Source organism: Bacillus rossius, chromosome 13 (assembly GCF_032445375.1).
Source record: "Bacillus rossius redtenbacheri isolate Brsri chromosome 13, Brsri_v3, whole genome shotgun sequence".
Taxonomy (NCBI): domain Eukaryota; kingdom Metazoa; phylum Arthropoda; class Insecta; order Phasmatodea; family Bacillidae; genus Bacillus; species Bacillus rossius.
The window spans coordinates 30,142,048-30,160,697 of NC_086340.1; the positions used below are offsets into that span (position 1 = coordinate 30,142,048).

Sequence of the window (18,650 nt, forward strand, 5' to 3'; positions counted from 1 at the left end):
AGCAATGAAAAAGTTACATTGAAATGCATAAAAACAGAATTACGCCACGGACTCGGTCGCAATGCTAGGAGGTTCAGGTTAGCAAAGAGCAATATAAAATGAGCGTAACGCGACACAGCGAAACGGGACAATGTGCGTAACGGGACACATTTTCGTGCGTGCAGCCGGCGTTCATCGATTTATTAGACGTTGTCACGTCAAAAAAAAACACGACTTACAGAATCCAGACTTAAGTGAGCGTATACTAAAGAAGAGGTGTCGAGTGAGTACACATACCAGAAATTTCTGCCAGTCGTCGTGGTTCACATGAGAAGGGTTTAATAAGCCGAGTGAAGGATCAAGGAAAGGGAAGGGGGGAGAGACAACGCGGAGGAAACAATCCCAGGACATCTCACCGCAGCGCCACTGTACGAGTCCGTTTCAGCGGCTGTCGTGTCCAACACAAGACCAAGGATTCGAGAACCCCCTCTCCCCCCACCCCCCCCCCCCCCCCCCCGCGGACACGCCATGGTTCGTGACCCGACCAGCGCCGGTTTGTGGTTACAAAATGAAATCTTGTAAGAAGTAAGGACCGGGTCCCGCCTACCTGGAGGTTTCCGGTCTGTGATGCGAGAGGGGCCACAGATCAATTAACGTTAGTGCCAAGATTCATTACACTACAGACTAGACTCAAAAAGCCTTTTATGGAGTGCCTAATGTAGAGACCTTGTGCCATAGCTACTTTGTCCCAGCCTCCAACTCGCGATATGCTTTATGGCCTTGGGTAAGGAGAAATGTTGATATTTACAAAACATAATCTAACTCAAAATTACTCAAATGCTAAACTAAAACAAATGCTAAATTAAAAAAAAACTAAAACAAAACGAATGCTAAACCAAAACAAATGAAAAACCTGAAAACTTACATCCATCTAAACTTTTTTTTTTGGAATAAGAATATTTATTTAAATTTAATACTTCAATACTTACACATATTCACAAAACATAACCAACTCCAAATTATTTAAATGCTAAATCAAAGCTTATCGATAAACTAGAAAACGTACATCTATATAAAAGTAAATAATTTTTGAAATAAGAATATTTATTACTTATTTCTTTAATGTATACATTCATTTTAAAATAATTATCTCTGAAACTCTTTCTTTTCCTAAAGTTTAAGTGCGTTTTTCGTACTTTAATTTTCAGGTCTAACAATGACATTTTCCTTTTGATAAATTAACCATTAAATCAGTCTAATACTAATTTTTTTATAGTAGGTAGCCTACTTACTTTTGAAGTTCTTCAGAAGCCTAAGTATCAAATGCCACGTTTCTATTCAATGCAATTCAATTCAATGCAACGCCATATATTTACGAATTTCTAAACTAAACTATAGAACTAATGTGCTGCAGTTATGTGCTAATGTGCTGTGGTAATTCATTTTAATAACGGTAAACAATAAAATAAAAATGGGCAATGACAATATTGTATCAAACATGGCGACGAAAAACGGTCAACAGCTTTCATCTTTCTTACTCTCTACTTTATTCGTTACAATAGCAAAACGTAATGGCTTCACGGCTATTGCTTGCCGGACATAGAGAAATTTGTTTGTAACTTTGTATGACTAATATATATCACACACACACATACGCACATAAACTTTCATCCCCTTTTTAAAGCCCTTAGGGGACGAATTTTCAAAAAATGTCTCCTTAGTGCTCACGTACGTTGTATAAGGAACTCCTGTGCAAACTTTCATGCTTCTAGACCCACCGGTTTAGGCTGTGCGTTGTCTGTCAGTCAGTGTCAAGAATTTTATTAAGTAGAATAAAAAAATCTTTTCAGATTGGGGTACAGCTTATCTGAAGCATTCTCAGCCAACGAAAATCCTCAATAAACTTAAGGTGACTACTAAGAATGTATTCTTTTTAAATTCTATCCCTAAAAGTGTGAAATATGTTGGTAAAGTTTGTATGAAGAAAAAAAATATATATTTCAAGTTACGCTGACGAAATTTTGTAAATATACTCCTCAAAAGAAATAAAATAACACATTCTTCATTATTTTTGAAAATGCATCTTTAGGGTTTCAGGGGCGTAAAAGATTAAAATTTCCCGTTTTTCAAATATATCTCCTAAAGTCTTGAAACTCAACAGTGATTTTACTTACATTAGATAGACCTCAACGGAGAACGAGGTTTTTCCGAAAATCAGCTCCCAAGGGTGGTTTTAGCCCGGGCAATGCTGGTTTACAATTTATAAAAACCGTGGCTCAGCTTCATCTACAAAAACGTATGTTTGGGTACCAATTCGGACCATAAGTCGTATCCTAGATGTTTTCGACTATATTTTGCCGTGAGGAACATGCAGCGGAGGTTTCGTCAGGCGACTTGAGACGCACCCTGTGCAGGGCAGAGCGATGGGGCGGTCGGCTGCTGCTAGCCCTGGGGCAGAGGCTGAGGAGGAAGATGGGGGAGGGGAGGGGTGGACCAGACCGCGACCGGCTCACCTTGCTGTGCCTTCCAGAAAACACACGAGACGGGAGATAAGCCGCCCTCTGGACCGCGGAGTCTGCGTTTAGTCGACTGCACGGCGCCACATCGATACATCGATACCTCTCGACCGCACCCACTTTGAGTGCACTGTGCCTTCACAGCAGCCACGACAGGGTCCCCCCCCCCCCAACTCTTACTGAGTTTGCCCAGTTTATAGACCTTATTTTCCCCGTACCTCATCGTTTTATACACTGTCAATTCATTTTTTAAACGGAACAGAAATATTCAAGTAAAATTACAGATAAGTTATTAGTAGAGACTGGATAAATTCGCGGGTTCAATGACCTCTAGGATAGACTCCACGATCCTCTATGTACTAGGACAAATTGCACCTGCTCATTGGATAATGACTCGTGAAACGCGTTACCTGGGATGCTTGTGATTTGATTCTTCTTTTGTTGAAGGTTTTTCACTGGCTTAGAGACCTTCAGGTGAACGGTGGTCCAATCACTGACTCAGAATGAATGTGAACGAGTTTGGAGTATAGCCTACCGCGAAATGAATCCGCGAATTTTTCCGGTCTCTAGTTATTAGTAAATGTTTTTACATTTACAGGTAAAAACCACTGTTTCATTGCAGAATAGTGTTCGCAGTAATGCTGGGTTCGGATTCTTCCCTAGGAATTTATGCTTTGTGTTGTCCCAGTACCTCCAATAGTTGAAGTTATCTGTAAACCGTTACCTGAATAGCTTTCCGGTATTAACTGCGCACATACTAAGCATGATTCAACAAAATAAAGTCAAAAAGTAGAATATTCGATTATCTTTTCCGTTGTTTCAAAATCTTGTTTAATTGAAACATCAATTAAAATATAAAATCATGCGCCATTTTTTCATTAGAAATACGTATTTCATATATGCAAAAAATAACCATAGCAATGTGTTGTACAAATTTACAATATCTTTCTTGTAGTATCACAAACTATTTCTTGGCAACTGGTTTCCAAAGGAATCTTTTGTGAAAGTACGGGAAATTTTATTTATTTTTGTAGCAAAATGTACAGTTTACACATTTAAGATTTCCATCAACATTGCGTAACGAACACTACCAGTATAGAAGAAACCAAATATACTTGTTCGCTCAAACTGAGGAACAGGGTAACATCTTCAAAAAAAAAACTGTAGACATTTGATTGATTATGCTATATACCAAACGTTTAATTAATTTTAAAAAATCAGGTACGGATTCACAAGGATACATTATTTTATAATTCGGTTGGGACGGAAAATTTTTTTCGCGATTCCGACGACATCTACTATCACTATCACTATCCTCACACACGGGAAAATGTCACCCGTCCAATGGACCTACTGACTTGCGAGACCTGATAACTGCGGGACGCTTGTGATTCGATACTTATTTTACTGAATGTTAAACTGTTGTCCAATCACTCAAGAAAACGTGCTTTGTTTTAATCTTATATTGAAATGAATACGCGAATTTTTCACTGTCTGAACACATCGATTTTAAAACATTAAGTAACAATGTATTACGAAAAAAAAAAAAAATAATGACATTATTTTGTACTTGCGCATCGTAAGTTTTTTCTGTATTTCCTATAGGTAGAGACCGGAAAAATTCGCGGTTTAATTTCATGATAGTCTAGAATCCAAATTCGTTTAACTTTCTGCTGCTTCGCTATTGGACCACAGTTTACCTGCAGGACTCTGAACCGATGAATAACCCTTGGCGAAAGAAGTTTCAAATCACAAGCCTTCCAGTTGACAGTTCTCACGTGTCAGTAGCCAATGAGCAGATGTGATTTTTCCGAGTACATATAGGGTCGTGGAGTCTAACCTAGAGGTCATTGAAACCGCGAATTTTCCCAGTCCCTACCTATAGGGTTCGAACTCCCTGAGCTTTCCCTGTTTCCCAGATTATTCCTGTATGTGGGAACACTCTCCCTGACCGCACATTCCTCGCAGGACAGGCACGGTCTCCATATTGTCCCCTGGTGCCGCCCGATTTGACATGCCCCTCGCGGTATCAGGTTCCAGCCGGGGGGGGGGGGGGGGGATAGCCCGGCCCCTTTCGAAATACGGATAAAATTACACTGGGAGATGCCGGCGCCCTGGGTGAGGGGCTAGAGGGGTGTGGTGGGCACACTCGTTCACTTTGTCCCGACAAGCTACCGTCAACTAGCGTGCTGCTACTACAGGTTTTTTTTATTATACCCCTACTCAGCTTTCCCCTTTTTCTTGGGTCAATAAAAAAAGGCAAGTATGCGTCCTAGGTTGATGACTCATTAATTCAGACAGGAAAAATTAGCTGTTTTAAATCGCAACAGGCTAAAATCCAAATGCGTTTAACTTTTTTTGCTGCTTAAGTGATTGGACCACAGTTTGCCTGAAGGACTCTAAGCCAATCACAAAGAATTGTCGAATTACAAACACCGTAGTTAACAGATGTCACGAGACAGTAGAACAGGTGTAATTTTTCAGAATTTTTTTTTCCAGTTCCTACTGTTCACTGACTACCAGCACGCGCAACCAGTGAATTAGTAACCTTCACTGAGTACCTACTGGGACATTCACTGACTACAGATTCGTGACATTTGTTAGCTGGAATGCTTGTGATTAGGTTATTATTTTGTTGAGGGTTATTCACTGGCTCAGAGTCCTTCAGGTAAACTGTGGTCCAATCACTGAATCAGCAAAAAGTTAAATGAATTTGGATTCCAGCCAATCGCGAAATGAAGCCGCGAATTTTTCCGGGCTCTACAAATGATAAATAATGCGGAGAACTTTGTCCTGCTTCATGTTATATAAAATGGAAACCTGTAACATTCGAGCTATTTTTCTGACGCCAGCCTGTAATCCACACACATGTGCTTCTGTTCGATGTCACGTGTTCATTGGATGCTGCCACGTTTCACCTTTTCTCCTAGGTGAAGACGTTGTCTTCCGGTCCTTCAAGGAGCGTCGAATAACGTGGATTCATTTCGCTATAGGTTAGAATCCATGGGTAGGGACAGGAAATATTCGCGGATTAATTTCGCAACACGCTAGAGTCCAAACTCGTTTACCTTCGTGCTTCTTCAGCGATTATTAGGGCCATGCATATTTCGCGAAAAGATAACGAGACGAGTTAAAAGTTAAAAAACTGTAGCATCGTCTATGTTTCTTGATTGGGTGAGGATCATTCAGGTACACGTCTACTGTTAGCACGCCAATAACAGTAATTAGGTGCGGAAGCAAACGCGTCCTGAGTGGCTCGGTCAAACAAGGCAACGACGTCTCTCGCAGACGGCCGCCAATCACAAGGAAGAAACCGCTGGTGCGGGTACACCTTGTTGCAGTCTAATAGGCGTTCAGATTTATTCGTGACAAATGCCTGCCCCTAGTGATTATCACAAGGACTGTGAGCAAACGAAATCACGAGCATTCCATTCAACAGCTCTCACGAGTCAGTACCCGATGGCAGAAGTCATTTGCTCGAGTATATAAATAGTTGTGGAGTCTAAGACTAGAGGTCATTGAAAATTAGAATTTTTCCAGTTCCTATCCATTGGGTAGCAAAGTAGACTTGAAGCTCACATAAATCTTCTTCACGTCGGTGGTTGGACTACGGTGCTCTTGACGGTTCTGTGCCAGTTATGAACAAGGAGAACAATCACCTGTAACGCGCCGAGATATGCGACCTCGTTATCGACCAAAAACTACTCTCAACTGGCTTGATTATATATAAACAAGTTGAGCCTATCCTGGTGTGCAAAGAATCAGAAACAATTGTAGGCCTAGCTATACTTAATAGCTTGAAAAATTCGCTTAACTTAACTAATGCCCTGCGAACAATAAAATGGCTGAACATGAGAAATAGAATGCCATGCCATTTTACAACTCAGTTAAAAGGAGTATCGATAAAAATGTTCCACAATATCTATATCTAACAGAACACCTTGTCAAAAAAAAAAAAAAAACCTCATTTCAGGTACCCAAAATTCATATATCAGTTTTCAAACACGCTTTCATCTACATGACATGTAACTTTTTGAATATTCTATCGGGATATGTAAAACATATTCCACTTGTCTCGATCAAAAAAAATTAGGTCCTTCCTACTGTGAAAACCAGTTTAGTTAAAGGCAATGTTAAATTTCTGTACTGTACTGCTGTTATATATTGTTTCTTTGTGTTATTTTTAATGTATTATATATTTTTTATACATCCATTCCATTGAGCCTTGAATTTGGTTGCTACCATAAGACTATATAACACATCATTAACATATTTACAGTTTCCATGTTGCAATTAAAAATGATATATTGATTCACTGAAATATAACTTTACAAGAAAATAATACGTACGTAGCTTTGAAATATAACAATTTTCAGAAATTTTTACATTCATTTTGTAAGACTAACACACTCGCACGCGCACACACATATATACATACATACCCAACTATATTATCAATTTTAGCATGTTTAACATTTGCACGATATATAGGCCTACAGTATGAACTAAAACAAATATGATATTCTTGCTATGTATTTTTTATAAGTAGTTAACCTAATATTTTATTATGTACTCATGACGTTTTATTGTTTGTGTTATCACGTACTAGGAACCGGAAACTTTTGCAGTTTCAATGACCTCTAGGCTAGACTCCACGATCCTCTATGCATTCGGTAAAGTTACGCCTGTTAATTGGCCATATAAATACTCGGGAAAATATCACCTGCCCACTAGCATTTCACTTGAGATACGTCCCGAGTGGCCCGCATATTCATTTTGTTGACTGTTTCTCATTGGCTCAAATGTATTTGCATTAAATGTTGACCAATTAAAAACAGAACCATCCCAACGGTAAATTTTGTTTGGATTAGAAGGTTATCGAGGAATCAAACGGCGAAGTTGTTCCCATCTGCAGCCATATTTTCCTCGAGGGTAAAGATCTTGCTTCTAGGGTTTAGTAATGTATATGTATATATATATTGTTAACAAGATTACATGGTTTTCCACGACTAGGTTTCACGAGAAACCGGGCTTGAAACACGTGCAGTTTCTTGAAGTTAGGCGCCGATTACATCTGCCGTAAATCAAGCACGGCTGCGAGCAGTTTTACAGCCAATCACGGAGGGCGTACTTGCGCAGTGCGCGGCTTCAAAGACGCCGCCCCTCGCGGGTCTCCGGAGCTGCCCTGGAGCGTGGCTGGAGGGGGTAACATCACCGATCACCTCCAGTCCCCTGCACACTGGGGCAGATGCCGCCTGCTCATTGGCTACTGACTCGAGACACCTTCTGGTTCGCTACTTCACTGTTCAGGATAATTAGTAGAGACCGGAAAAATTCGCGGATTCATTTCACGATATGCTATAATCCAAAATACTGTAGTTTATATTGCTTCTCTGATTGGCTCACAGTTTATCTGAAGGACTTTGAGCCAATGAAAAACCTTCAACCAAAAAAGTATCGAATCGCAAGCTTCCCAGTTGACTTTCGCGAAAAGCTCTGAGTGCATACTAGTCTGCAACAAGTTATAACAGCACCAAAGGTTTCTTCTCTGTGGTTGGCGGCCGTCTGCGAGAGAAGTCGTTGCTTTATTTGACGGAGCAACTCAGGACGCGTTTGCTTCTGTATTGAATTACCGTGATTGGTTGTACCTGAACGAAACTCACCCAAAAACGAATCACAGACGTGTTTTAACTTTCAGCTAGTCTCGGAATTTTTTCGCGAAAATTCCATGGCCCTACTCTTCAAATTTACTGTGGCACAATCACTGACGCAGCATGACGGTTTAAAAAAATGTTTGGTTACTAGCGTGACGCGGAATGAAGCCCGCGAACATTTCTCCGGGTCCAGTTACCTCCAGGATAGACTCAACAGTATTCTGGACACTCTGGCAAATACCACACGTGTCGATGGGTGCTCATTTTTGAGAATGTATCGACTGGGTAGCCTGCAATTCGTCAAACAGCTAGTAGTTGAGCGTTTCTGACTGGCCCAGAGACTTCTAAACGAACTGTGGGCCCACTGCAGAAGCAGTAAAAAAAAAAGTTAAGTGCGTCTGAAAAAATAGCTAAACGCGAAATGTGTGTATGGGTGTACCTATCTATAGAGGCCGGAAAAATTCACGGGTTCAATGACCTTCAGGATAGTCTTCAATATCCTCTACACACTCGGGCAAATGCCAACTGTTCATTGGCTGCTGACTTGTGAGTCTCGACTGAGTGGCCTGTGATTCGACACTTCTATGAGTGAGGGTCTCTAATTGGCCCTCAGTCCTCCAGATTAACAGTGGACCAATGGCAGAAGCAGCACTAATGTATTATCATTTGAATTTTTGCATAACACGTAATGAACCCGCGAATTTTTCAGGTCTCTACCTATCTATAGGTATATACATATATACATACCTATACGTACACACAGAGAAAACTAAATTCTGTACTGTTACAAAAGATTCTTTTAGAAACCAGTTGCCAAGAAATAGTTTCTAATACAAGAAATATATTGTAACTTTGTTCAAAACATGGCTATGGTGTTTTTTTTGCATGTATGAAATACATTTTTCGAGATAATACTGAAAATTGGCGCAATATTTTATAATTTATTTTTAAACCATGGAAAAGATAATCGAAAATTCAATAATTTGACTTTTTTCATTTTGCTTAATAATGTGCGCAGTTAATACTGGAGAGCTATGCATGGAACGGTTTGAAAATAATTTTATCTATTTGAGGTGCTGGGACACTACAAAGTATAAATTCCCGGGTAAGAATATGAATCCAGCATTACTGCAAACATTATTTTGTAGTGATACAGTTGTTTAAATGTAAATGTACAAATTACAAATATATGTTATTCTTAGGGGCATGCATATTTCGCGAAAAGATTCCGAGACTAGCTGAAAGTCAAAACACTGTACCGTCGTCTGTGTTTCGTGATTGGGTGAGTTTCTTTAAGGTACATGTCAATTGTTACAACACCAATCACACGCTTTTGGTGCGGAAGCAAACGCGAGCTGAGTGGCTCTGTCAAATAAGGCTAGGACTTTTCTCACAGACGGCCGCCAATCACAAGGAAGAAGACGGTGATGCGGGTATACCTTGTTGCAGTCTAATCGGCGTTTCAGAGTTTTTCGCGAAAAAATGCCTGCCCCTAGTTATTCTTAGAGACTGGAAAAATTCGCGCTTTGGATGACCTCTAGGATAGACTCCACAATCCCCTACACACTCAGGCAAATGCCACCTGCTCATTGGCTATTGACTCGTGACACCTGTCAACTGGGACGCTTGCGATTCGATACTTTTTTGGTTGAAGGTTTTTCATTGGCTCAAAGTCCTCCAGATAAACTGTGAGCCAATCAGAGAAGCAATATAAAGGTACTTACAGTTGTTTGGATTATAGCGTATCGTGAAATGAATCCGCGAATTTTTCCGGTGTGTAGTTATCCTGCAGGAATATCATCAGGTTCGTTTACAAATGTAAGTTTGTCGGTGTTGCAAGAGGACCGCGGCGCACAAGGGCGCCCCCCTGCTCGCCCCGGCGAGACGGACAAAGCCGCGCGCTGTCCGCGGCGACCCGAGAGATGACCGGCACATTGTCGAGACGGCCTGCGCCGCGCCCTGGCGACTGGACCGCCGCGGCTCGGCGCGACGAGTGTCCGCCCGGGTCATCGGCGCGGAACAAACGAAACCATTCTCAAACTTAGATCGAGCTGCACCAGCATCACGCACTGTCGTGGGACACTCCAAACAATCAATATAAAAATATAAAAAAATAAAAAAGACACAAGGGGGATGACGCCAAAGGAGATACACGTGCTAGTAAAGACACCGAGTTCAAAAAAAAAATGCATACACTACGATCACAGTTTCTTCGGGGGAAAAAAAAGAAAGTAATCGTCTTGGAAATGAACAGGAAGCCGTTAGAGATGACCGTATGTAGTTCGCTCGTGATGCCCTGAAGTTTTGACTGCAAAATGCAACCACTGCGGGCTGTGCCCTGGCGTGTGCGAGAAAACTGCTGTGGGACATTGTTCCCGGGGTATGACGTAGATGTCCGCGTCCCGTGCCGCGGCATGTAGCTACAATTTTTCCCTCTCGCGCGGATTCCCTGGGCAGCAAAGCACACTCGAGCACATATACATCTTCTCCAAGTCGATTTTTGGACTAAAGTGATCTTTAGAGGACCTTCAGCCAGTTGTAATAAGGGACCGGATAAATTCGCGTGTTTATTGACCTCCAGGATAAGACTCCACGGTCCTTTACATACTCGAGAAAATGACGCCTGTTCATTGGGCTGCTGACTCGTGAGACGTCTCAACTAGGTTTTCCGTAATTCGGCCCTTTCTTGGTTCAGGGTTTCCAATTGGCTCACAGTTCTCCAGATAAAACGTGGGCCAAACGCAGAAGTGGTAGGAGGCACACTTTTATGGATGTTGGCCTATCGCGAAATGAATCCGCAAATTTTTCCGGTATCTAGTTATAAACCCGCCAAAGGATACGTGACTGTCATCGAACAATGAGTCTTCTAAAAAGGTCTGCTCAGTAGAGACCGGAAAAATTCGCAGATGAATTATGCGATAGGCTAAAATCAATACATAAACAACCATGTGCTGCTCCTGCGATTGGCTCACTGTTCGTCTGGAAGTCTCTGGGCCAATCAGAAACCATAAAAAAATTGACGAATCACGAGCTAGCTAGTTGATACGTTCTCACATGTGAGATAACCAATAAGCATGTGTTATTTGCGTAAATGTATAGAGGACTGTGGAGTCTATCGAGGAGGTCATTGAACACCTGAATTTTTTCCAGTCCCAACTGATAAGGCAACAAGGCAGTTTGAGTGAAACCTGAAGTCAAATGAATCCGCGAAATAATAAATTTGTGTTGTCTAAACATTGAGCAAATATAATTCATTTTCATTTTACTTTTTTTCTGTGAAAAACAATATGGACATAAATGGAACGGGATGATTCAAATTATTTATTACCATGCGGCTTAATGTGATGTTCATTTTTATACTGCATTAAAATAACCTTCAAAATTTTTACTGCCCCGTAATACGCAAATTCAACGGTATTTGAATTTCAGCATTTATAAAGCCGACCTGAGTATACTTTTCCAGAAAATTAGAAATTACTATAGCCATCGCCGAAATTTAAGTTCCAGCTTGGCTTAGAAATATTGTTCCAAATAAATAACTTTTTTTTAAATTTTCTATGTGCTCGCGCCAAACTCCGACACCTTTTCTCTGGGGCTATGCCACACCCCCTAGGCCCTCGCGTAAGGCCTTTTCCCGAGATACAAGGACCCCACACAAGAAAATTGCCCACGGTCCCACCACTGAAATCAGGGACGTAACTAGAAGAAAGGGAGGGGACAGACGAGGCTTGTGCCCCATGCGCCGCATTCTAGTGGAAGGGGGGGGGGGGGCGCCTAAACTGGCAGAATAATTTTTACTACAGATATGAATATCCTACAGTGATAACACAAAACAAAACTAAAAATGATGGACAGATGAGCTGAATTATTGGTATCGTCAAATATATAAAAACTGGCATTTTTCGCGTACTATCCAACTTGCGATATATTAAAAACGCGTATTACTGCAAATTAATTAATTAATTTACCATCTAAGTTGAATCAAAAATATTTTCGAACAGCGAAATTAATATGTGGTTGTTGATATGAGGTGTTATCGGGGAAGGTTTTTTTGGTATGATTGGTTTGAAAGGAAAAAAGGGGAAAGGGGGGGGGGGAATGCAAAGAAGGCTATCACGATGAATGTACAGGAAAAACTGCCTGGATCGATAGCAAGCCACAAGGAAACGAAACGAGCAACTCGGCGTGTGGGACCGAGTCTGAAGCCGACACTTCCGATTGGACAAGTCACGGCCGGCTGGTTCCCCCGGGGGCCTTTTTTGGTGGGGGGGGGGGGGGAGAAAAAAAATTAGAGAATTCGAGCTGCGATTCACGCCAGTGGACAATTCGTTCCGGAGCACCGCTGTGTCCTGACGGGGCGGAATCCTTCTTCTTCTACTGCTCTCTATTTTAAACCCTCCCCTCCCCCCATAAACCCAACCACCCTACTCGCCGTCACAAAAATAAAGGCCGGTCACCCAGGAACTACGACTCGCCAAGTCACACAGTTGTAATTTCCGTGGCGGCGGCGGCTCGCTTTTTGTCCACAGTCCTCCGGAGTTCCAGTCGGACCGGCGTCCAAACAGGACTCCGGTGGTTTTTTTCCTTCATTTTCCAGTGTTTCGCGCAGTCCCCTTGGTCTTTTCATATTACTTTTTTTTTTTGCACCGATAACAAAAAATGTTGCCGCATGTAGGAACCGAAACTTTCGGCATCCACGAACCATACATAGAGTCATGCATATTTCGCGAAAAGATTCCGAGACTAGCTGAATAGTCAAAACACTGTAGCATCGTCTGTGTTTCGTGATTTGGTGAGTTTCTTTCAGGTACATGTCTAACGTCAGTACAACCAATCACAGTAATTCAATACAGAAGCAAACGCGTCCTGAGTGGCTCCGTCAAATAAAGCAACGACTTCTTTCGCAGACGGCCGCCAACCACAAGGAATAAACCGCTGGTGCGGGTACACCTTGTTGCAGTCTAACGTGCGTACCAGAGTTTTTCGCGAAAAAGGCCTGCCCCTAACCATACACACGCGATTATTTGCCGAATTCATTTCACTTTAGGCTAGACTCAACTTGGCTATACATAATCAAACACTTTTATAGAGCTCACTGTCGATAACTGTGTGATATGTATAAAGACCGGAAAAATTCGCGGATTAATTTTGCGATAGGTGATAATTCTAACACGTTTACCTCCATGCAGGGCCACAGTTTGTTTGACGGACTCTGAGCCAATGAACAACCGTCAAAATAAGAAGTATCGAATCACAAGCAACCACCCAGTTAACGGGTCTCACGTGTCAGTAGCCAATGAGTAGAGACCTCCAAAATTCGCGGTTTCGATGGCCTTCAGGATAGACTGCACATACCCATGTACACTCGGGAAAATGACGCAAGTTCATTGGCTGCCGACTTGTAAGTCATCTCAGCTGGTTTGTCTGTGATTCGATCCTTCTTTGGTTGAGGGTTTATAACTGGTTGAGATTCGTCCAGATGAACAGTAAGCCAATAGCAAAACTATCTAAGAGGTATATGTGTTTGAATTCTAGCCTATCACCGAATGAATCCGCGAATTTTGCAGGTCTCTACCAATGAGCTGTGCCATTCGCCACAGTACATAGAAAATTATGGATTCCATCTTGTGGAGTCCATCCTAGAGGTAATTGAAGCCGAAAATTTTTCCAGTCCTATACACTTCTCCTTGTTTATAAATGACTCAGGACATGTTAAGAGCACCCTAGCAGAACCATCAACGTGAATCAGAGGTACATGTGCTTCAAAGCTACTTTGTTACCCAATGAATCCGAGTTATAATCGTTATTCTACTGATGGGTAGGGACAGGAAAAATTCGCGGTTTCTATGACCTCCAAGTTAGACTCCACAATCCTCTACATACTCGGGCAAATGCCACCTGCTCACTGGTTACTGACATGTGAGACCTGTGAACTGGGATGCTTGAGATACGATATACTTCTTTGGTCGAAAGTTGGCTCAGAATACTTCAGATAAGCTGTGAGCCTACCACAGAAAAAATGTGAATGTACGTGTGTTTGGATTCTAACATGAGACGAAACGAATCCACGAATTTTTCCGGTCTCTACTAATGGGTTGATGGTGTCACAAGCTAATGCTTTGTTTAATTAAGATATAATTATTTATCGCGAGAAAATGTAACTGGTTGTTAGGTTTTCGTGCATCTACTTCATGTCTGCAGGATTTCTATTATTAATGACTGATTGATGGGAATAAATCGACAAGCTCTTGTTTGCTCCAAATGAGAACTAAGCTGTTCAGTTACATAACGTCAGTAATTTGCATTAAAATAAATATCGAGCAAAATGTATTTTTGCTAACCTAAGACTGATCACAAGTTAAAACTGTTTTGCTAACTTTTTTGTGCAAAACATTTTTCGCGAAAAACCATTATCTCCACTGATGATATGTTACAGGGTGAAATTCGACCAACAAACTTCGGTTGAAGGTTCATCGCGACAAAATAATTTGAAAACATAATATTACTTGTGCTCTGAAGTTTTTTCCAAGACTGGTATAGGCTACGTCTTTGAATTTGGGGCTGAACAATATTTTTACTGTAAATAGAAGATAAAAGTAAATTAATATGGAGCACTGAGCGTCTGGATTATGTAAATGAATAAAGTTCTACAATCCTCGTGAATTTTGTCGCTGTGGGCAAAATTATTTCATTGAAATCACTGGTGGTAGTAACGCTCCACTAAGATGTGTGGAAATTGATGTTACTCCTAACCATACCAATTAAATAGTTTTACTACAGCGACCAAATTCACGGTGGTTGTAGAACTTGATTAGTTTCAACATAGTCTTAAATACTTTCTCTAATATTTACTATGAAAATAATGTTCAGCCTTCAAAGACGTAGGCTTGTGCCAGTATTGCGAAGCACTTTAGACCATAAGTCGAAATATTATTTAAACTTATTTTTTCGTGATCAACCAGCAGCCGAAGTTTGTTGGTGAAGTTATGACGAATCCTGTATAAATAAAGACCTATGATTTCGTGGTTATGTTTGTTCACAAGTGTAGAATCCATTGTCCTAATCACTCTTCAAGCGATGGCAAACTGTTTATTGGCTTCTGTTGTTCATCTTACTCTTCGACACGAACCACACTGATCTCCCAGATACGAGAGCTACATGATTACCCATTGGCTACACGAATTTTTAACACGTGTTAAAACTAACAACCGTCCAGAGACTATGGGGCGGATATTTTTCCACGAAAAACAAAAACAAAAAAAAAAACAAAGTTAGCGCTAGTTAGATTGCAATAAAGTACCGGCGGTTTCTTCCTCGCAATTGGCGGCCGCCTGCAAGAGAAGCCATTACTATGTTTGACCTTGCCATACAGTACACGTTTGCTTCCGCAGTAAAAGTGCTGCGATTCGTATGATTACTGTAGACACGTTCCTGCAAGAAATTCAACCAATCACATTGTTTAAAATTTTCACCTCTAATTTGCTTTGAAATCTCGTTACAAATTGTCCAAGGATTTCCGTAAATGTATCGTTATCTTGGTGGTTTTCACTTTGAACGTTAATCCATAAGAATAATATCGGTATACAAGCAAAACATCCATAAATTAATCCAGACTACTGCAAAAACACAACAATTGCTTCCGCGCGTGTGTGTTTACCCGGTTTATACCGAATAAAAAAAAAAACGCGAAAATTGAAATACCACGTTGTTTTTACGAAGAACCCGTTATCTGAAATAATGGAGAACTCTTCGTTTGTTTCGGATGAATTCTTCGTTGAAAAATACACGAATGTACTGTTCTAACAGTGCATGAAACACTTAAAACTTGTCTTGAAATCATTTCGCGGAGAATACATGCCACCATCTAGAGGATGCCCATGCATTTACTAGAACACGGATATTGCGAGAAGCTGCTTTCATCTGCAGATAATGATCGCGCCATGTTTTTTCGGGTCCCTCAAAACATTGGTTCAAGTGCAGTTGTTGCATTGCGAGAACAGTTTGAAAGTACTGTAATTTTGATAGTGTTTATGTTTGGCGACGAACTTTCTAATTAGTATCAAACATAGACGCTGTATCCGCCTCTGTATGTTTCTTCGCTTAACTTCTTCTGAACTACGCAATGGTTTTTAACGCGGTTTTACCATCTTCTATGGAATTTCTTCCGGAAGGTTTATGCGTATAATACATTGAAATTAAATTTGAAGATAGTAGAGAAATCTCGAAGTTTTGTACTCAAGTCGTAAAAAGACGCTTTTAAAACGCTTACATGGCTTAAGCTGACTAATACATGACTGATACATCAGACTAATGTACATAGTACAAAACTGAAGGTCTTAAAAAGGAATAGATTTGAGCGTCGAGTGGTTTTCACTTGGACAGCTATGTAAAGCCCTTTCGCGTGCGATTAAAAAAAAAAAAAATCAGTTTGGTTTTCTCATGAGAAAAAAAATTGTCAACACTGTTTACAAATAAATTCTTTAGTTATGGACAGTACGTGTTAGAGGGTACATAATTTTTGCAAACATCGGACACATACGAGAACCTGACACTTGTAAGTACTTACTTACTAAATCTAAATGACGCCACATCCGGGGCGGGTCGCTAATACTTCACAAACCTTCACCAGGCGTGTTGCAACGTTTGATGGTGGGGTAGAAAGTGACTTCAACTACGTCACACCATGCCACCTCCTGACAATTCCCGACTCCAAGCCACTAACAATGTCACATGAAGCATAGGCAGCTCCCGGAAGATTCTTGGGTAGGGCGTTCGTACAAAGACGTGACGTTAAATAAGTCAGAGATTCGCCTTGAAATATTTAGAAAATATATGGTCTCAAATACTGAACTTGAGTACTTTCACGCAAATTTGTGATGGCAAAAAAAAAAAAAACTAAACAAAACGTCAATTAATAAAGTGAACACAAATATAACATACAACCTAAAATTTGAAAGGAACACTTGACTAAGACTAATGTATAGATGTTCGACGGCAGTCTGGTGGTAAAACGTACTAACCTATTTTTGAAATGCAAAAGGTTTCGCAAAACACACCTTTTCAATTTAAAGTTGAGATACAAACAATGTAAAATCAATTCGAAACTTTTTATTTATAAAATATAACCACATGGCCCGAAATTCGCCATCTCCACCTACTGGGCGTGCACGAAGCGTTGTTTGCTGCCAAGTCGAAACACAAGAACATTAAAATACCCACATTTATCCAGTACTTGCAACCTATCAGTTTTTATTAAGGATTCCTATGGCCCCCATACACGATCAGTCCGAACAATCAGTTCGGACATAACAGTTGGAACTTAACAGCCGGTACTGCCGGTGTGTGCAAGGACAGTGGACTGATCAGTCCGAACTGGTGGACTGGCTTCCCATCAAATCGGACCAAGAGCTCGAGAGCACTCAGTCCGAACCTCCGTATGTGGGAACAACGTCTCGCCAGTCCAAACCGTCAGTCCAAACAATCATTCCATCAGTCCATCAGCTCAGTGTCGTGGCAGACATCTTTGTTCGTTTTCTTTAGTTGCTTTGCTATTTTCTTTTACTTTTTATAACTAAAAGAAAAGGCAACTGCAATTGCAACATCCAAAGTTTTATCCATAGTGTACGATGAAACGATACATCCAACATCCAACAAAAGACTGATCGTGTGTGGGGAAGGTTTCAGTTCAGGCCAAACCGTCAGTTCGGACTGTTCGGTCCGAACTTAGCACCTGGACTGATCGTGTGTGCAGAAGACCTCAATTCATTCAAAACTGTCAGTTACGGCTGAGCAGTCCAAACTGGGAGTTGCATTGATCACATGTGAGGGCCTTTAGTGAAATTTAATGAGTTTTAAGGGCCTATATCAATTAAAGACAAATAAAGGACTTTTTAAGGATATTAAGGAAGTGTACAGACTATAGAGTTGAAAAAAAATTTAAAAACAAAAAACTTTTTTTTTAAACCAGTACTTTTAGGTTTAAACCCAGTTTTTTTTATTACTTTAGTTATTTTGGTTTTCACCATGTTCAAATGAAAGCCACACAACATCCCACTTTTTGCCACTCAGTTGAACCAGAAAAGTTGTAACATCAATGAATTGAAGTCTAACAAACCGAACTGGGACTTAACCACAGGAAAGGTATTTCCCCACAGGAGCAGGATTCTCAATATAAGTTTCCCACAGAATGAGGATATACAGTAAAATCAGGGATTTCCCACACACCACAAAATTAACTATTTAATATCCTTAATTTCAGTGGAGTATTAAGCTGGCCGTGATTTACAACTTATTCAGATTTTTTTTCTTGAGTAGTATGTAATTTTTTTTCGTTCCTCTAAATCACAAGACACATTAATGAACAAGCTTTTGTTGGTATTAAAGTGGAATTAGACATATCATTAAAAAAAATTAAGATATTCAATTTAAAAAAATATTGTTTTTTTTTAATTGAAACTTTTTTGCTGAGGATGGCTACAATTTTCGAGCGTTATGAAAATTC

The 18,650-nt window shown here is 40.5% G+C and overlaps 1 protein-coding gene across 1 annotated transcript in view; it reads right to left on the minus strand.

Moving 5' to 3' along the window:
- Nucleotides 1–18,650, minus strand: part of LOC134538614 (cadherin-related tumor suppressor) — a 197,416-nt gene that overhangs the window by 100,233 nt on the left and 78,533 nt on the right. The gene's annotated exons all lie outside the window — the stretch shown is intronic.